This window comes from Dromiciops gliroides, chromosome 1, assembly GCF_019393635.1.
Source record: "Dromiciops gliroides isolate mDroGli1 chromosome 1, mDroGli1.pri, whole genome shotgun sequence".
NCBI classification, from domain to species: domain Eukaryota; kingdom Metazoa; phylum Chordata; class Mammalia; order Microbiotheria; family Microbiotheriidae; genus Dromiciops; species Dromiciops gliroides.
In genome coordinates, this window is record NC_057861.1 from 451,847,323 (window position 1) to 451,869,524 (window position 22,202).

Genomic DNA, 22,202 nt, shown 5'->3' on the forward strand with positions numbered 1-22,202 from the left:
CATTGAGTCCCAGAATACTGCAGAACATCCTGGAAGATTTCTGTAATTAGTGAGAGAAGTTTGACTTACCCACTCACACAGTAAAAACAAAGTGGATGAAGACTATCTTTTGCCCAGATTTCAACAGGTGTTTGAAAAGATATCCTATAGATGGATATGTACCTCTGGAACAAGAAGTATAGAAGAATCACGAAGTGGGTTTGAAGTTAAATAGCAGTAGGAAAGTACACTAGATTACTTTTGAAAAACTACAAAGTTCATTTCCTGACTTCAAGTTTCTAGCATATAAAGTTAAATGCTCATATTTTATTTTAAAGCATATCTCAAATCTAATATGGTCATTCTAGTGCTGCTTCACTTGTATCCTCTTCTGCTGTCTTCTTTGTAGTTTTTAACTGACACATTGCTGATTTTTTTTTCCTTTTTATACTATTACTACTTTTATACTATTAGCTACTTCAACCATGGCTAAGCTTGCCAAGCGTGTCTGGGCAAACAGTAAACTGACAAGATGAACCAAATTTGCTGTCTATAGAGCATGCGTCCTGAGTACCTTACTGTATGGCAGCAAAACATGGACTACGTATACTAGACAAGAGAAGAAGCTTAACAGCTTCCACATGCACTGCCTTCAGTGCATCCTTGGCATATCTTGGTTAGATAGGATCACCAACACAGAAGTGCTCCAACGTATGTAACTTCTGAGCATCTACACACTACTGAAACAAAAATGGCTGCACTGGCTCGGTCATGTGCACCGCATACAAGATGGCTGCATTCCTAAAGACCCACTCTATGACGAGTTGGCCTCAGGCCAAAGACCCCAGCTTCACTACAGAGATGTATGCAAGCGAGACTTGAGGGCTCTGGGAATAGACATCAGCAGCTGGGAGGAGATGGCTAAGGACTGTACCCAATGGAGTTCAGTACTCAGGAGCAGCTTGCACGAAGCTGAGATGGGCCTTCAAGCTCGGGAGGAAGAAAAACGAATGAGATGCAGGAACCGATGGGAAACAGAGAGCACAGTTTCCCAATGTCCTTGTTGCAGCAGGAGCTGCAGCTCCCATATGGGACTGCACAGCCACACTGTGGCCTGTGGCTCTTCAAGGTGCTGATCCATGGTCGTCTATGACCGGTGGAAGCCTACTACTATAACTACCCCTTTTATTCCACCAAATCCCTCCAAAGAAACCCTAAAAATTCTTCCTTGCAACAAATAATTACAGCCACATAAAACAGATCCCCATATTGTAAAAATTCATGTCTCATTCTGAACCTTTAACTCATCACCTCTTTGCCAAAAGGTGTGAAGCATGACTCATCTTCATTTTTCTGGAATCCTGATTGATCTCTTAGTTGATCATAGCTATTAGATCTTTCATAGTTATTTTCCTTTACAAAACTGTGGTTATAGAATAAATTGGTTTCTTAGTTCTGTTCACTTTGCTCTGAATCATTTCATAGAAGTCCTCTCAGGTTTTTCTGAAGCTATCCCTATTATCATTTTTATGGGATTACATTCCTATGCCATAAGATATTAAGTTACTTCCTCTTGGATGTATATCCACTATGATTACAGTTCTTCAAAACAACAAAAAGTCCTACCATAATCATATTTGTACATATGGGCCCTTTTCTTATTTCTTTTGATATCTTTGCAGGTATTTGCTTCCTTGTGATATAACTCAGTCAAAGGATATTTACAATTGAGTAACTTTTTGCGGATTGTACCAAATTGCCTTGCAGAATGGTTAAGCTGTTTCACAGCTTGAATGAAAGTACATTAGGAAACCTGTCTTCCTACCATTTTTTTAAAAAATTATTTTTCATATTTTCATATCTTTGCCAACCTGATGGGTTCATATCCATCATATATGCCATACATATGATAAAAACTCAGAATTGTTTTAATTTGCATTTCTATTAATAGTTTTTTCAAGGACTTTTTCATAAGATTGTTGGTAGTTTGGGTTCCTTCTCTTACAATCTCCCTTTTCATATCCCTTGACCATTTATCAATTAGAGAATTACTCTTTTTAAAATGTCTTTATATCAATCATATGTGTGTGTGTGTCCGTGTGTCTGTGTGTATATATAGAGAGAGAGACTATCAGTCTTTTATCAGAGAAAGTAGCCACAATGATTTTCCTCTGACTGTGCTCTTATTTCAGTTGCATTGATTTCATTTATGCAAAACTTTTTGAATTTATGAAATCAAAATTGTCTCTTTTAACTCCCGTGATTCTTAATATCCCTTGTTTTGTCAAGAATAGTTCCTCAATCTATAGTTTGGAAAGATGTCTTCTTCAATTCCTCTAATTTGTTTATGATATGAACTTTGGTCATATATGAATTCTCATCTTTCTTGAAAGGTTTTGGGTAAGTTAAACACTATTGACTTCTATAGACTTACCCAATACCTTTCACCCAACTTCCTATTAGGGAATCATCCATAGAAGGCAGAACAGATTTCTAGTTCAGGCTAATGAAAGGGATCATGTCCCATAGCATTTTTTAAAATGAAATTCTGAAATTTCATAAAACTTGTAAAAATATGGTTAGAGATACAACTTCAGCAAGACAAGGTAGACTAGGTTCCCTAACTCTTTGGTGGGATCTCATCTTAATTGCCCTATCTTGTAGATGAGGTATTCCATTTGATGCCTCCTTAAAGGCTTCCTTTCGACAAGGTGCCACCCATGCTTATGTCCATGTAAAAAGTGAGTCGCCCCCTCTTACCCTGAGCCAGCATGAAGCTAAGGGCACAGGGGGAGTATAATGCAAGACTGGCCAATGAACCCAGTTCTTAGGATCATGTGAAGAATACTTAGCTGATGCAATTCCTACATGAGCTTTGGGAATGTGTAGACATTCTATAACTTGTTCTGGTCTACTGAAACCAGAAGTACATTCAAAAGGCAGTAGTCAAATAGAAACAGGATCTTCCCTTCTTCCTTTGTTGGACATTGTAGTAGGAGAAGAGAGACAGTGATGTAAAGTGAAGACAATCTGGATGCTCCCCATTTAAGGAAAACATGTGGCCTGTAAGGATGTGCCTCAGTGTTTGTTCTTTCATTTTAGTTGAAGGAGTTTAGAGATTACAACCTTGTGAATTATGAAAGATCATAAGAGCAAGTCACCAGGAGGTCTGAGAGTGAGGTCTGTTCCAGGGTTGACATCTAGCCAGTCCAACTAAAGTTTTCAATACTCAGCCCAGCCAATTAGTACCTGAGATACCCTCATCTTGAAGTGATGATACCACATTTGGACTTCAACTTGATGGGACCTGTGATATGGAGAAACCAAATTAAATCTGAGCCTATTGGTGATACCTTCTGGGACAGAAGAAGATAACAAAGTCAAAGCTCCTACATCCAAAACTTCCAAGAAAAATATGAATTGGTCTCAGGCCATGGAAGCACTCATAAAGGACTTTGAAGATAAGGTAAGAGAGGTAGAGGAAAAAATGGAAAGGGGAATGAGAGTGATACAGGAAAATCATGAAAAGAGTCAACAGCTTGAAAAGTCAAATGGAAAAGGAGATACAAAAGCTCTCTGAAGAAAATAATTGATTAAGAATTAGGATTGAGCAAATGGAAGCTAATGACTTTATGAGAAATCAAGACACAATAAAGCAAAACCAGAAGAATGAAAAAATAGAGGGCAATGTGAAATATCTCCTTGGAAACACAGCTGACCTGGAAAATAGATCCAGGAGAGATAATTTGAAAATTATTGGACTACTTGAAAGCCATGGTCAAAAAAAAGAGCTTAGACATCATCTTCCAAGAAATTGTCTGGGGAAATTGCCCTGATATTCTAGAAGCAGAAGGTAAAATAGAAATTGAAATAATCCACTAATAACCTCCTGAAAGAGATCCCAAAAGGAAAACCTCCAGGAATATTATAGCCAAATTCCAGAACTCCCAGGTCAAGGAGAAACTACTGCAAGCAGCCAGAAAGAAATAATTCAATTATGGTGGAGCCACAGTCAGGAAAACACAAGATCTAGAAGCTTCTATATTAAAGGACCAGAAGGCATGGAATATGATATCCTGGAGGGCAAAGGAGCTGGGATTACAACCAAGAATCACCTACCCAGAAAAACTGAGTATAATCTTTCAAGGGGGGAAAATGGCAATTCAATGCAAGAGAGGACTTTCAGGCATTTTTGATGAAAATACCTGAGCTGAATAGAAAATTTGACTTTCTAATATAAGACCCTAGAGAAGCATAAAAAGGTAAACAAGAAAAAGAAACCATTAGGGATATTAAAAGGTTTACATTCTTATATGGGAAGATAATACTTCTAACTCATAAGAACATTCTTGTTATTAGGACAGCTGAATGGAATATATTTAGAGAGCAGGAACAAGTGTGAGTTGAATAGGAAGAGATGATATCTTCAAAAGAAATAAAATTAAGGGTTGAAAGAAATTCACTGGGAAAAAAGGAAACAGAGAGATATAATAGTGTAAAGTATCTCCTAAAAGAAGCAAGAGAAAGCTTATGGCATGGAGGGGAAGATGGGGTAGATATGGGGGAGTGAGTGAGCCTTACATCAGAATTAGCTCAAAGAGGAAATAACATAAACACTCAATTTGGTATAGTAATATATCTTGCTCTGAAGGAAAGTAGGAGGGGAAGAGAATAAGAGGGGGTGAAAAAGGGAGGGTAGATTGGGGAGGGGCAGTCAGAATCAAAATGCTTCTGAGGAGGGATATGGTGAAAGAAGATAGAAAATAGAATAACTATCATGGGGAGGGAATAAGATGGAGGGAAAACACAGTTAGCAATAGTAATTGTGAAAAAATTTTGAAGCAGAGTCAAGAGCAATGTAAGATGATGATTATGATTGATAGAATGATGAGGATTGGATGAAGACAAGGATTGATTGATGAGGAGGAGGACTGATTGGTGATGAAGAGGATTGATTGATGATGAGAAGGGTTGATTGACTTTGTCAGGTATAAAGTACTATATAAATGTTATCTATTACTGTCATTGCAATAATCAACCCCATGGGTTTATTGTAAGGACATCTCTCTTTAAAGTACTATATAAATGTGGTTTACTGTTGAAAAAAATGATGAACAGGATGATATCGGAAAAACCTAGAAAGACCTACATGAGCAGATGCAAAGTGCAATGTACTTTATACAAAAAACATCAATTGTTATTGTAAGATGATGTTATTTTCAGCAATGCAATGATTCAAGACAACTCTGAAGGACTTATGAAAAATGGAATCCAACTACAGAGAAATAACTGATGGTATCTGAATACAGGCTGAAGCATAACTTTTTTGTTAGTTCTTTAATCTAAAGTTTTGTTTTTGTGTGTTTTCTTTCACAACCTGGCTAATGTGGAAATGTTTTGTATGACTACTCATGTATAACTTATATTGAATTGTTTGAGTTCTTGGAGGGGGAGGGAGGAAGAAAGAAAATTGGGAACACAAAGTTTTTTTTTTTTTTAAATTGATGTCAAAATTTGTTTTTACATTGTGGAAATTTATTTTGATTTGGGGACCCTACCTTTAGGCTGAGATTAGAAAGCCTTAGGCCCTCAGGGTCTCTCCCCCTCCTCCTCAGCTTCAGCTGAGCGAAAAAGCCCCGTGGGCTGTGCAAGACGCCAGGTCAGACATCTGGGGGGAAGAAAAAAAAAGCCCCCACCTCCCTCTGACCTGAGCAGAGCTATTGGAAAGATCCCGGATAGCCTGTGCTGAGGCATGAGGCTGGAGAGCACACCCCACCCCCCCCCTCCACCAGCTGAAGCTCTGGCTGATGGATTAGCTTGGTCTGTGGGGGCGAAGGAAGCCCCGAGATTTGAGTGGAGAGAAGAAATGGTATATATAGACCTGGGAGTTAGATAGGAAAAGAGGAAAGTAGGAGCGAGGACGGACTAGATAGAGAGACAAGATTAAGGAGAGGGGCTGACTAGAGGACCGACTAGAAAGACTAGAGGGGAGCACGGACAAGGACGGAGGAGAGTTCGGAAAAGGAGAGACGGGGCTGACAAGGCTACAGGCCTTAATACAAACCAGGGAAAGTGTAACGTGTCCTGAGGCTGAAGGCGGCTAAGGCCCTTATTGTATTCAATAAGTTCTTCAAGACGCAGCAGGTGGGAAAGAGACGCAGTGGAAAGAGACTGCAGGAAAGCAATCAGGTTGTACTTTATTTTCCTGTATTCCTAATTTGAAATAGTATCTCATAAATAAACTCTGCTTTGATTATTTGGTTAAGAGGCTTCTTAATCTTTAGTCTATCAGTTTGGGAGCAGTGTGGTGGAACTTTATAAACGGCCCACATTAAATTAACGAAGTCAGATAGCCAGCAAATCGACAGTCCCAGAATAAGTACCCCAATCAAATTAGCCCTCAAAATTAGCTCTAGTTAACAAAAATATTTTCATAACATGTAATTTAGGAAAATAAAATTCTAAATAAAAAAAGTTGAGCCTATTATCTCCAGAGATTGAGGTAGTATATGAGAGGGTCTGCTCCTCAAGTGTTGGCTGGTAGAAAAGATGGTGTCCTATATTGATGGTGTCTCATATCCTAAGCCACTGGAGCACAATATGCCAGGTAGTACCAGCTAGAAAACTTTAAAATATAGGCCTGGTGATATATTTGATATTTCTGTGATATGAGGACCATTAAAGGTGAGTATGGGCTCCGGCATCACTAAATTGGTCAACAAGTAATGAAATGTTTGGCCACAGCAGCTCAGGAAAGTTTATCCCAAGGCATGCAAAAGCATGACCACACTTGGGAAGTCATGGTTCTTTTGAAGTACAAAAGTCTCTACAACATAACAGAAAGGGCATTTCTTAAACATCCTTTGTTTGAAATTGAAATAAATGTCCCAAGTGGCTCAGTGAATTGAGAACTAAACTTAGAGTCAAGAAGCCCTGAGTTCAAAGTCTGCTTGGGATACTTTCTATGTGTGACCCTAGCCAAGTCACTTAACCTCTTTCTGTCTCAGTTTCTTTATCTGTAAAGGGGATGATAACAACATTTACCTCTCAGAGTTATTGTGAGGACAAAAATGAGATAATACTTTAAAGTGCTTTGCAAACTTTAAAGTACTAATATAATAATTATTATTAAGCACTGGCATCTGTCCCCCATTAGTAATACTTCCTAACTTTGCCCTTGATGTTTACACCCAAAAGAAGAAATGTTATAATCTCCTATACTGTAAGTTCCACAAGGGCAGGGACTGGGTCTTTGTATTATTGTTGAAGGTTATAGAATCACGGCCAGGAGTGAATTTAGGCATAATCTAGCTCAAACTCCTCATTTTATAGATGAGGAAAATAAGGTCCAGAGATGTGAGGTGAGCTGTCCACGATCACAAGGCTAGTTCAATGACCAATTTGGACTACAACCCTGGTCTCTTGATTCCTTTTCAATTTTTCTTTCCATTTTACTATGTCTTTCAACTAGAGATTTTAATGGCTTACCCCAAATCTGAATTTACCCCATCTGCACTGACAAAAATACAAGTTAAAGATTCAAGCATCTCCATAGGAACTCTTTAGCTCTGTATCAACAGACAAAGAAATCAGTCTTGAAATACATCTGATGACATGATAGACTGGTAAAGTCAAATCTCTCCAGAAGCAAAAATTAACTATGATTACTTCATGTAAGACATCACTCAAACCAATCAAATGTTATTTTGGGAAATCATAAATTTATATCCACCGTCAGTTTGTCACTCATTAAGTTCTTATAAGAATGATTAGGAAATTATTTTAATAAGTAAATGTTAGTCTTAACCTCTTGTTAGTTTGATAGCTTTGAAATCTGAAATGATATCACTCTGTTGGGTTTATGAAAAGTCTCTGGGCAGTTCTCTGTGGGTCGCAATAGCCCCACACAAGTATGTACTTTGTCCAGAATCAAGGAGGACTCTTTTCCATCATTACATTCATAAGCCATTTTTATCTACCACATTTTTGCAGTTTAAAAAATGTTTTAATTCATCAATGTTACAGAAACTCATTCTCAGAAGTGTTCACATATGCAAGAGCCATGGGAGCGGACTTAAAGCTTTCTGGGGGGTCGTTTTGGTGACTGACGTGGATCACTACCCCCTGGCAGTTGACAAAGTCAGCAGGCACCACAGCATAGCAGGGATTTACTGCAGCACCAGCTGTATTTTGTTCAGAGCTGCTTTGAAAGATGCTGATCATCCTGTCTAGGTTTTCCCTGACTTTTATCTAAGGTGATCATGTGGAACACCCTCTGCACTGAGTTGTAGAGAGATTTAGGGGAAACATACTCACGAGCAGGTAGGTTGACTGCCACACTGATAGATGAGGGCAAAAAGTCAAGCTGAGGAGGGAAGTGCATAGGGAACTAGCATTTCTGTGATAAAGAAGTTGGCTTTGTCTCAAGAATCCTAAAGATAAGTTTTGAGGCTGGCATAAAAAAGTCTTTGCCATATCCAACCCCTACCTTCTACTCTCCCCTGCAAAGGTCCTAAATACGGGTGAATAGTTCCAGGCTAATCTGATCTAGGTGTGACTATGTCCAGGAGAGGGCAGATAAATGTACAACAATGGGCCGTGGTGGTGGTATGGAGGGGAAATTACTCAAGATGCACTTTTAAATTTCATCTGTGTTATTAACATTTTCTCCATCACTAGTGATGCAGTGAATAGAATATTAAGCCTGGAATCAAGATGACTCATCTTCATGAGTTCAACTCTGGCATTAGACACTTACTAGCTGTGTGACCCTAGGTAAATCATTTCACCCTGTTTTCCTCAGTTTCCTCACCTGTAAAATGATCTGGAGAAGGAAATGGAAAATCACTCCAGTATCTTTATCAAGAAAACTCTAAATGGGGTCACAAAGAGTAGGCCACCACTGAAAAATAACTGAACAAACCATCACTTTCTTAAGTCTGCACAATCAACAAAACAATAAAGCAAGCTCTGAATTATTATAGTTGTTAGAAAGCTTTAGATCCACTAGTAGACTCTTATGATTCCAAACCCATTTCAGGATTCTCTACCAAAGAAATTTTGAGAGAACCCTGTATGCGTGAACCACTGCAGTTTGTCGCTGTCATGTATTTTCTCTGGATTCTCCAAATCTTTTTCATCTTACCATGCATATAAATCTGAATTAACCCAAAAGTTAAATTGCAAATAGAAGTCATTAGCTTCTCCTGCAGGACTTAATTCCTACATACAAACATATACGTATATACATACACATGTATATGATGCAGCAATCAGGAGTTAGATTGAACCCAATTATAATCCCTAGACTAATAATATTATTTTATTTTATTTTAAATTTATCAATAAAACAATCATTTCCATAACATAGTACAATAAAAAAGATAATTGTACATAAAACTGCAAATCTATTATGCACAACTTGCTATTCCTTTCAAATATACAACAAAATTATCCTGTAAATTTCTTTTTTTTTTCTTTTTTCTCTTCTCTATTCAATCCACACACACACACACACACACACACACACACACACACACACACACACACACACACACACACACACACACCCAAGATGGATATAATTCTGTCTTCTCCCCACACCCTCTCCAAGGGAGACTTTAATTGCTGCTAGAAGGGGAATTAGGAATTTTTTGCCTGAAGCCACCATTCTGCTCTCCTTAGAGAGAGGGGTTACCAGGACTAGAATTCTATCTATCTGCTCCCTTAAATATTGTTAGTCTAGGGAATATGATCAAGTTCAATCCAATTGCTGATCACGGGGGGGGGGGGGGGGGGGGGGGGGGGAAGATGGATCATTATAAAGGGAAAGGACTCTTCCCAGTCTTTTCCTTCAGCATTTTGAATTGGATTGGCCTCTTCCATATTCCTTCTAAAATGTGGAAGCCAAAAATACCAGAAATGCCTGAAGCAACTTGAAGTCTGAAGAGTCCCATTGAAGACTGAAGATGGCTGGAGCTCTCCAACTCTCCCACATTTCACTTGATCTTTCAGCAGGGCAGGGCACTCATCTCCACCAATAAGGAGAGTCCCAAATAAATGGTCCTTGGGTATAAGAGACACACATGTGTGTGTGTGCATGTATGTATGCATGGTGAACATGGATATACATGTAGATACAGTATGTTTCTAACACATATATACATGACATATACACAGAGACATGTATGTGTATATGTACTTAGTGAGGACCCCAAGTGTTCTGAGGATATATCCTGTGGCTCAGAAGGAAGTAGAATACACATCTCTACCTTTTTTTCTCCTTACTTCCTTCTCATAGGGAGACTTTGATTACTTCTAGGAGGGGAGGCAGGAAGTCAGGACTGGAGGCCACTCTACTTTCCTCAGAGAGAGAGGACACCAGGCTATAATTATATATATACATATATACATATATATATATATATATATATATATATATATATATATATATATGTATGTATGTATATATGTATGTATATGTATGTATATATATGTATATATGTATGTATATATATGTGTGTATGTATATATGTGTGTGTGTATGTATATATGTATATATATGTATGTATATGTATGTATGTATATACACACACACACATACTTCTTTAAATATTATTTGACTAGAGGATGAAGTTCCCAGGTTCAATTTAACTTCTTATTGCTGTTTCATTATTGGGAGAAGCAAAATCTGTGGCCTTATATCCAAAGCTTAATTCCCTTCCCACCAAATACCAATTCCACAATAAACACACATAGCACTTAGCCAAGAAAACCATTTATCCAAATTGGTAGCAATATAGAAATCAGAGAAAGCATACATAAGAGAATAAATACCAGTCAATACCGAGTGAAAGAACTCTCCCATTGGGAATGAGGTAACTCAATTCATTCAAGAGAGAGTCCTATATCTTACTCAAGGGGAAAATTCCTAAAGCTTGTAGCAAGCTGGGGATAGGGACATGATGAAAACTGTCAGCTCCTCCTGTGTCAGCTTCTTCCCACAATCCTTAGCAAACTGAAGTGGAGTTAGCATCTTCCATCTTCTCTCTCAAAGCTAGAAATCAGAAACTCCCCAAAGTTCAAAGAGACTTAGCAACTTGAAAATGGTCTAAAGAAAACCAGAGTTCTCCTCTCTCACTCTTACAATTCCATCCTGCTCCTGGGGCAGGCATAGAGCATTAATCTCCACCAATAAGGAGAAATTCTCATGCCAATGGACTTTGGTACTGGGATTACAAAGATCAATAGATGAATTGATAAACAGAGACATATATGCAGATATGTGCATATGTATAGGCATATGCATGCATGAATGCATGTGTATCTACATATACACGTGTGTGTGTATATGTGTATATGTGTGTACGTGCACACATACACATTATAGCTGGCAGAAAGCCACACAAAACAATTTTTTTTTCCTCTTTTAACAGTCAGTACACAAATATTGAGAACACAGGGTTGTATATAAGGAAGAATGTTTAACCCACTTAAGGACTGAACACTTTAAGTGGGTTTTTAGAAGCTCCATCTACAAACCCACTCTTGATATGTTAATCTAAAATAAGTCTTTTACATTCTGTAAACATAGTTCCCACATCCTCTTTATCAGTCAATTCAGTAATAGCTTAATTCTACTTTTTGTTTATACTTAACAGGGCCATACAACAGAATTTCTTTTCAGATACTCTTTGGTTCCTCCACTTTTAAAGTAAAGCACTTTATAGCTAACAGAACACTTCAATATCCTCAAAGCAACCCTGTAAGGCTAGAAGAGGCAAGTATAATCATAATTACTTTCCAGATAGAGTAGAATTCAAAAAGGTGACCTGCTTAAATTATAGCACAGACCTTTTCATATAATACCTGGTCCCCCCTTTTTTTTATTAATTTGTATTAACTTTTTGTGCAATTGATTTGAATAAAGAATGAAACCATATATACCAATATCCTATAGTTTATCAATTTTAAAGTTTTAAAATTCCCAAAGTTGCTGTTTCAACAACAAAAAAATCAAAAGCAATTTCTTCTCTTTTGTCAGTTTCATTTGAGATCTTCTCAAACTAATTATTATGTCCTGCCCCCTAATAACTTCAGTTAATTATATAATAACTCTTAAAATTATATCATATTGGGTCAGCTAGGTGACGCAGTGGATAAAGCACCCGCCCTGGATTCAGGAGGACCTGAGTTCAAATTCAGCCTTAGACACTTGACACTTAGCAGCTGTGTGACCCTGGGCAAATCACTTAACCCTCATTTCCCTGCCAAATATATATATAGTTAAATTTAAAACCTCTATTAATTTATTGTTATGGTTTTAAACTTAAAATCACCAGAACAACAACAACAAAAAAAAGGTAATTGCAAGATTTCCACTGAATTGACAGGTCTCCTATATTGAACAGACTCTTTCCTAAGGCTCAGTTGTGTCATCTACCTGAGATTTTATACATACATAAATATATATATATGTGTGTATGCATATGTGTATATATATCTATAGATATATGAATGAATGCACATTCAGGCAACTAAATAAGGTCAAAACATAAAATTCAAAAGTTCTATTTAAATGAGGAGTTTAATATTTCAATTTTATAAGTTTATAAAGTTAAATTTGTATTAGTTCTTGAATGTCAAGTAGTTTGTTCTTGGCTTGGTGGAGTATTTGGGTGTTTTCATTAATGGAAAAGAGAATAAAATTAAGCCAAAGATCTACTAAAATCCTATTCTTTAGGTCCTTATCACTGATTCTATTACTTAAATGAAGTGGTCAAAAGTCTATCAGCACTGATAGAAAGTTTAGTTCAGTGATTTATTTATTATTTTATTCAGATAGGTGATTGATTTCATTGATATAGGAAATTCAGGCCAAACTTCTAATAATGATGAAAATCAGTGATGAAAATCAGTACCTTCTCTAAAATTTAGACTCTTAGAGAGTTGCCTGGGACAAAATGTTAAATGGCTAATTCAGGGTCACCTTGACCATATAAGCCAGTGGCAGAACCCAAACTCTGGTCTTCCTGAGCTCAAAGATTGGTGGGTAGAAATCCTATACCACACTGCCAAGTTATTGTTGATTTCTGATATTTGTATAGCACTTTAAGGCTTGCAAAGAGCTTTACCAACATTACTTTGTTTCACCATCACAACAATCTAGTGAGGTAGGTACTACAAATATTAATTTTTTTAGGTGCAGACATGTGGCACAGGGAATAGAGTACTGGCCCTGACACTGGAAGGACCTGAATTTAAATCTGACCTCAGACGCTAGCTGTGTGACATTGGGCAAGTCACTTAAACCCAATTGCCTTAAACATCTGCGGTCATCTCCAGTCGTCTTGATATTTATCTTGCCACTTGGCCCAGATGGCTCTGGAGGAAAGAGTGAGGCTGGTAAGTTTGCTTAAATCCAATTCACTGCAGGTCATGACATCACCCCAGTGTCATGGTCCTCTTCAAAAATGAAGGACAGGGACAGCTAGGTGGCACAGTGGATAAAGCACTGGCCTTGGATTCAGGAGGACCTGAGTTCAAATCCAGCCTCAGACACTTGACACTTAGCCAGCTGTGTGACCCTGGGCAAGTCACTTAACCCTCATTACCCTGCAAAAAAATGAAGGACAAACAACAACAACTACAAATCTTATTATTATCTGCATTTTTTCAGATGAGGAAACCAAGGCTTAGAGATGTGGCTTGTTTATGATCATGGAGCTAATAATTGGGAAAGGTGGAATTTGAACCCAGGTCCTTACTAACTTCAGGTTCAGGTCTTCTTTCTACTCTACCAATGTCTCTCTAATACTTAGCACTGATTAGGTTTTATTGTGGTTCTGAAATAGAATCCCTTCCTTTACAAAAAACAAAACATTTATGGTCCATTCTAAAGTACTGCTTATTACATTTGCATTGTTAGCCACCAAAATCCAATCAGGAGCAAAATAGGCCTGTACTCTTAAATAACAAAACAAAACTTAAAAAATAAAACAAAACAAAAAATCCCTGCCTTTTATGAGAGCTAACTCCTTAAATTGTCATGTGATATACTGGAACAATTATAGTCTTTAGAGTTATAGGATGTAGGCTCAAATCTCACCCATCACTTGTTACTGGTGTAACCTTGGGTAAGTCACTTATTTTCTGCAGGCCTCAAATATTCTCATCTATGAAATGAACAGGTTGGACTAGTTGGTCTCAGGGCTCATAATCATAAATAAAATGCACTATAAAAGTAAGTGACCTATTTCCTAGCGTGGCTACACAGCTGAAAAGAGTATTAAATTTCATTGGGGGAGAGAATTTTACTTTATTTTGTAACTCAATATCAAAAACATATTGTAACCAAAATTTAAAAGCACATAACTAAAAGTTGGGAAACAAGAGTTCTAATCCTAGCTGTGGTACTAATTTGCTATGTGGCTCTTTCCAAGTCACTTAATTTAGTGCCTTCTGTTTCCCTACCTTTAACATAAATGTCATGAATTAGATAATCTAACACAAATCAAAAATGCTGTTTCCAACTCCCTAAAACTCCTAAATGGTTATTTTTTAGAGATTCAGAAAGAAAAAAAATATTCCTTGGACCCAAGGCATAAAAATATTCCTAAGCTAGTGACATTAAAAATGAGAAATTCACATGAAACATTAATTATAATGTACATATACATATGTTTATAAAATATCATGTTCTTAGGAATATGGAAATTCTGTGAAAATTCATAATACACACATGTGAGAACGTTACTTACAAATACTCTAATCTTAAGAATAGAAAATTTCAAAGTTTTCATTTTGAAAGCCCCTAGAATCATCCATGTGTGAACAATTCCTAAATTGCCTTAAGTGTAAAAGATTACCGTTATCTCCACCTACGGCTAAGCCACAATTGCTGTGCAAATTTTTCTTCAAAGTTTTTGAAAAAGAAAATTTTCCTAAAAGAGAAATTTCAGCTGAAACAAGACAATGAATATCTCAAAAGATATTCACAAAATGGGGAAGTGCATAGTATAAGTGGCATGCCAACCACCCCCACAAGCCTGCAGTGGGGTGTGGGGCATGAATAGAGATAGGGCAGGGGTGAGCTCACAGACAGAAGGAAGAATTGAATTGAATTGAATTGAATCAAATTGAAGTGAAGTAAAATGAAGTGAATGAAGAATTCACAGTGTTTTTCATACCAAAATCCATACCCACAGTAAAGACAGAAGTCTTCAGATATCACTGTAATTGGCAGTGGACTTTGGCTACCACTAAAGAATATGTTGGCCTAGTCAGCGGTTGGAAGCTTTGCTTAAATCATTGTCAGTCAAATCAGCATTATTATTAAGGGCAACAGGGGGTGAAGTGGATAGAGCACTAGGCCTGAAATCAGGAAAACTTGAGTTCAAATCCAGCCTCAGATACTTACTGGCAGTATGACCCTGGGCCCATCACTTAACCCTGTTTGCTTCAGTTTCCTCATGTGTAAAATGAGCTGGAGAAGGAAATGGCAAACCACTCTAGGATCTTTGCCAAGAAATCCACCAAATGGGGTCACATAAAGTGGAACATGTCTGAACAACTCCTGGACAACAACAACAGGTGCCTACTATGCACTGGACACAATGCTAATTGGAGATATAAAGAAAGGACAAAAAAATAGTCCCTTCTTTAAAGGATCTCACAGTCCAATAGGAAAGATAACATGCAAACAACTACATACAAACAAAATACATATGTAATAAATTAGAGGTAATCAACAGAGGGAAGGCACTGACTTTTTGCAAAAGCCAGGATTTTAGCTGGGACTTAAAGGAAGCCAAGAAGGGCAGGAGATGGACAAGAAGAGGGAATGCATTCTTGGGGCGAAGGACAGTCAGTGAAAAAGTCCCAAGTAGGGAGATAGTGTGTCTTATGAGAACAGCAAGGAGGATGGTGTGGCAGACATCATCAAGTTACAGAAAATCCGCTATGATGAAATATCAAATAGTCTTTTAATAGAATCTCCATGCTTAGAGGCACCATAGAGGTTATCTAGTCTCCCAGCCTGGAGAATTACCCTGAGAACACTCAGTTTCTTCTTGAACTTCATCCACAAACTTCATCTCACTGATTCCAAAGGCATCCCAACCCATTTTTAGTGGCTCTCATTTTTAGGATTTTTTTTTCATTAATTTGAATCAAGAATTGTCAGGAACTACTGTTTGCAGACAGGGTTTTGAACTGAGGTGCTCTGACTCCAAATGAAGTGTTCTTTCTGGGGTGGCTGGGTGGTACAGTGGATAGAGCACTGGCCCTGGAGTCAGGAGGACCTGAATTCAAATCTCATCTGACACTTACTAGCTTTGTGACCCTGGGCAAGTCACTTAACCCCAATTGCCTTACATATCCAGGATCCATCTCCAGTCATCCTGATGTATGTCTTGCCAGTGGACCCAGAGGGCTCTGGAGGGAAGAGTGAGGTTGGTGATCTTGCCCTCCCTCACTTAAATCCAATTCACTGCAAAGTCATGACCACCTCCCAATACCTCTTCAAGAACAAAGGATGTACAATATATGGAAATGCCCCGTCCCTCCACATCTCACTATGGCCCTCCCTATCTTTCTCTAAGGTTGATCATTGCAATTCAGTCCTCTCATTGTACATTGTAAGCTCCAACTTCTCTTTTAAATGTTTTTTCTTCATTTAACAAGCATTTATTTCCTCTCTCTCTCCCACTTCCCTCTCTCTTCAGACAACCATCCAGCTTTAGCCACAGTTTAGAACAGGGGGTTTTGACCTTGTTTGTGTCATGAACCCCTTTGGCAGCGCGGTAAAACCTAGTGACCACTTCTCAGAATAATGTTTTAAAAAGTATAAAAATGAAATACGTAGGCTTGCAAAGGAAACCACAATAATATTAAAATATAGTTATGTATGGGTTTTGTTTTTTCTTTTGTTCTCAATTAAAAGAGATTAAAATGGTTTTAAAGAAATACAGTTGTAAAAATATATATTTTTTAAAAAGAAGGTCTGGGACCCTATGCTGAGAACACTTGGCTTGGATCCATAACACCTTTTCCTCATGAGACTGGAAGTGGAGCCTGTCCTCCAGCCCTTCTTCTACTAAGCCTCTTCTAGAAGCCCAGGCAGAGGTGACTGAGACCTTTCCCAACTCCCTCCATGCTCAGGCTGTCTTTGTTACCAGCAGCTTTCTTCCCAGAGGGTTTGTTAAGTAAGGTATTGCTGTATTATTTCCCAAAGAACATACTTTCCTTCTCAGTTTCAAGTAGTTTGATGTGTGGTCATCAAAAGGCGCCACAAATTGCCAACTTGTGCTTCATGCTGCCACTCACATTAATTTAAATACCCTACATCAAAAAAACATTTTTTTTAAAGGGCTGTTCCTTCAAACTATTTTATAAGCCACCAAAACTTCAAGATTTCTAAGAAAGCCACAGCACAATCTGCAATGCATTATAGATTTTAAGCATAGAATCTTATCTGTCCTTTTGTGTGCAGACCAGAACTCCTCAAAATCCTGATCAGAGGCAGGGCTCACATTCCAGGACTAGGATCACAATTTTTCTGCTAGTCTGAAAAATAATTAAAGAAGCAGATGTTTGAATTGCCTGGTACTATTATTTTCAAGGGACTTCATCAGCAATGCAAAGTTTTAAATTGGAAATGTACTATAGTTCTATTGTTCCACGATGGATATTTCTAACTCAAACCAGAACCTAGAAATTATTTTTCAAATGAAAAATCATAAGGAAATGGGACATAAAAAACCCTGTCTTTAATCTTAAAACCTTAAGACAAAATCTATTCTCCTAGCTCCACCCCCTCTTTCCCCCCATTTTCATCCATCTGACATTTTCTCCTCCTTTTCCCTACAAACACACACACACACACACACACACACACACACACACACACACACACACACACAGAGCAAAATCCTCCCTGTAGTGAGATACAGACTGGATCTCTCCACCACTTTTGACACAGTGATGGTATATGGTAAGAATTAACAATTCTCATGAAGTCAGAGGTGACCTAGGAAATAGCTGGGATGGAGCTGGTAGCATTTCTGCTGCACTGGCCCCTACCTTGCCTGAATCATAGCTTTCAAGCTAAAAGGGAACTTAGAGGTTATCTGGTCCAGTGCTGTCAAACATGTTGACAACCCCAGCCAAAAACACTCTCTGGTGTAGCCCAAACCAGATTAAAATGTAATTGAGAAATAGTGAATGAAACACATCAAAATACAACAAAATGTAGATAACATTACATTTTAAAACTAGATCAATATGGGACCCACAAGAATCCTTATATGTGGATCTGTTGTTGTTCAGTCATTTTTCAATTGTCTTCTACTCTTTGGGCTTTTCTTGACAAAGATACTGAATTGGTTTGCCCTTTTCTTCTTCAACTCATTTTATGAGGAAACTGAGGCAAACGGGGTTAAGTGACTTGCCCAGGGTCACACAGCTAATAAGTGTATAAAGCCAGGATTCAGGAAGATGCCTTCCTGACTCCACACTGAGCACTATCCACTGAACCACCTAACTGCCCATGTTGTTTAGTCATTTCAGTTGTAGCTGACTCTTCATGACCCCATTTAGGGTTTTCTTTGCAAAGATACCAGAATGGTTTGCTATTTCCTTCTCCAGTGGATTAAGACAAACCGAGGTTAAGTGCTTTGCACAGGGTCACACAGCTAGTAAATGTTCGAGTTCACATTTGAACTCAGGTCTTCATGACTTCAGGTCTGGTGCTTTATCTCCTGTACCACCTAAAGGCCTGATCTAGTCTAACATCTTCATTTTATGGATGAAGCCGAGACTGAAAGAAACTAAAAGTGACTTACCTAGTCACATAGGTATAAAGTGACAGAACCAGGCCTTCTGATTTAAAATCCAACGCTTTATCCTCTGCAGAGTACAGGGTTCCCCTCATCCCTCAGCTAAGTTAATGATTCTTCTCTCAGAATGTGCCAGCCTAACTACCTACTCTAATCCTCTCCAGCACGGTCAACACACTCCAGGAAGCAATGTCAGTAGCTCCTACCTTAACTCAAAGTGGAGAAGCGGGCAGATCCAAACTGTTTCCTTTCAAAGCTCTGCCTCTTGCATTTTTCTCCACACTGTGAGATACTGTAATTGAACCTATCTGGAAATGCATAGAGACTCAGAGTGTCTGCCACACAGCTCAGATTTTGGCCACGCACTGGCCTGCATTGTTCTCCAGTGGTCTCAGGTTTATTATTGGCTCCCCAGATGGATTATAAACACCTAGCTTCTTAAACTGTGTGTAACCGAATGTGAGGATCATGAAAAATTTGGCAAAAGTAAATGTTTATGAACACCTATTTTATATACCTATGTACCCCTGGGTGATATGTATACATACATACATGCATGTATGCATGCATATATATATACATATATACATCAGATAGATACATAGATGATAGATAGATAGATAGATAGATAGATAGATAGATAGATAGATAGATAGATAGATAGATAGATAGATGAATAGATGGATAGAGTCCACTGGACTAATTTTACAGATAAGGAAATTGGGGATAAGAAAAGTTGAATGAATTTTCCAAGGTCCCTGTGTTTATTAATACCACAAGGATCAGAACCCAAGTCATCAGATATCCAGTGAAGTGTTTTCAGTTTGTTTTGGGCTTCGTTGTTTTTGTTTTTGTTTTTCTGGACCAACCTTTAACTCCAGGAATAGCCACTTACCTCCAAGGATAGATAGCCACTCCTCCCTGGACAAATAGTGAGACTGAGCTTCCTGGACTTCCTTTAACATTCCACTGAACAATAACATTTCCCTCAGTCTGAAATACCAGCAGTCTTTGTTTGAAGGAAGATTTTCCCTCAGGAACCAAGCAGATCCCCACAGACAGTATTCCATCTCTGATCTCCAAGCTTTTGCACATGCCATCTCCCCTACCAGGAATGCCCTCCCTCTCTCCCCTTACTTCCAGTTTTTAGAAGCCATCATTCCTTTCAAGTTCCAGAATAATCACTACCTACTTCAAGACACCTTTCCTGGTTCTTTTAGTTGTTAGTCTCTCCTTCAATCTCCACAACAAGTCTGAGTCTTTCTTTTGTATATATCCTATATTTACTTATTTGTGATTCGATTATGTCCCTTTAATTCAATATTAGTTTCTTGACAACAAGGACTGTCTCACCATTACATTTAAATGAATAGAGCATTTATTAAGAGTGTGCAATGTGCAACACACTGTGACAAGAACTGGGGATATAAATAGAAAAGTTAGAAAGTCCCCACTTTCAAGGATCCCACATTCTAATGGGGGAGACAGGAAGCACAGAAGGTTTCAGCTGCATGTCAGACGGGAAAGTCCAATGGTCCTTAGGGTACAGTGACAAAACAGATGATAATGTCTTTTTAATGTCATTTCCACTGATTAAAATCATATTAGTTTCTGATGTTGCACCAATTGACAATGCCAAGGAAATTGATGACAAGAACTTTCCTTCTCTGACTTCAGAAGTTGTATCTACAGCACCTACAGTAGCAGTCCCAGGCTGCATCTCCACAGGGATTAATTCCCAGCATGATGAACACTGACCCTGGGCTCAAAGCATTTCTATTCCTGAGGCTTTGGGTTTTATGATCCTGGGAAAATGGGTCTGAGGAATCGAAAGGGAGATGGTGATGAAGGTGGTGGTAGTAGTAGTAGTAGTAGTTTGACTTGCCTGACAAGTGTTGCCTCTTGCATCTACCTCTGGGTGCCCTGCTACTTCAGTATATGTATTCCCAGCTCCTGACACAATAATTGGCACATAGTTGGAGCTTAATAAATGTTTGCTGGGTAGATTTCAGAAAAACCTGTAAAGACTTACATGAATCGATGCAAAGCGAAGTGAGCAGAACCAGAACATTGTAAACAGTATCAGCAACATGGTGCAAGGATCAACTATGAATGACAGCTCTTCTCAGCAATTCCAAAGGACCGATGATGGAAAATGCTATCCATATTCAGGGAAAAGACTGATGGGGCCTGAATGTAGATCAAAGCATACTCTTTTCACTTTATTTTTTTCATGTGTTTTTTTCCTTTTGGCCTGTTTCTTCTTTCACAATATAACTAACATGGAAATGTGTTTTACAGGATTACATTTATATAACTTGTATCAAATTACTGTCTTAGGGAAGGGGGAGGTATGGGAAGGATGGAAAAATCTAGAACTCAAATTTTTTAAATGCCTGCTAAAATTATCTTTATGTATAATTGGGAAAAAATACTATTAAAAATGCTTGGGGCGGCTAGGTGGTGCAGTGTATAAAGCACTGGCCCTAGATTCAGGAGTACCTGAGTTCAAATCTGGCCTCAGACACTTGACACTTACTAGCTGTGTGACCCTGGCCAAGTCACTTAACCCTCATTGTCCCGCAAAAACAACCCCCAAAAAACAAAAAACAAAACAAAACAAAAAATGCTTGCTGACTGACTCATAATAAAGTGACTTCTGGGGAAGGCAATCATTGGAAAGTCTGTCATTACTGTCATTTCTCCTCCAGCTTGTAATAGATAGTGGCTACCATATGCTCTTACTTCCTCCTCTGATTTCTCCTCTCTCTCCTCAACCCCTCATTTCACCCCCACCCCCAGCTAACATCTGCTTGAGAGGGAGCATATAAGTGAAGACTTGGCACACGCATCACCTCTGAAAGCTGGCTGGCTCCTGGACTACACTATGCTATGTAATCTAGGCAATTGCTTCTCCATTTTCAGGGCTACTAAAATTTAATGGGATATAGACAGATACAACTCCCAAACAATCTCTTAGGATCAAAGAAGCACTATGAGTTCTGAACAATGAGAAACTGCCTCTTTTAATGGAGTCAATGAAGTACCCAGTCATTACCAAATGGAACTCAAAAACACCTAAGATAAATTTTGGCCGAACTTAGAAGTGAGAAAATTTTGTTGTTGTTGCTGCTGATTCACTTTGTAGTTTTTCCTACCAATCTGTGTTTCATTTGAATGATTTTTAAAAGGAGAATTCAAGAGAGGTGAGAAATAAGCAGAATGATAAAAAGCTTATAATAAGAATTTCCCCATCCCTCAGGGCTCATCATAAAAATTTCAGAGAAACAAACTGAAACTCTAGGGGACCTTGACAGCTTTTTCCTTTCTCAAACTATTATAACATTATATGTTAGCTATTATAATAGCTGACTATTATAACAAAAG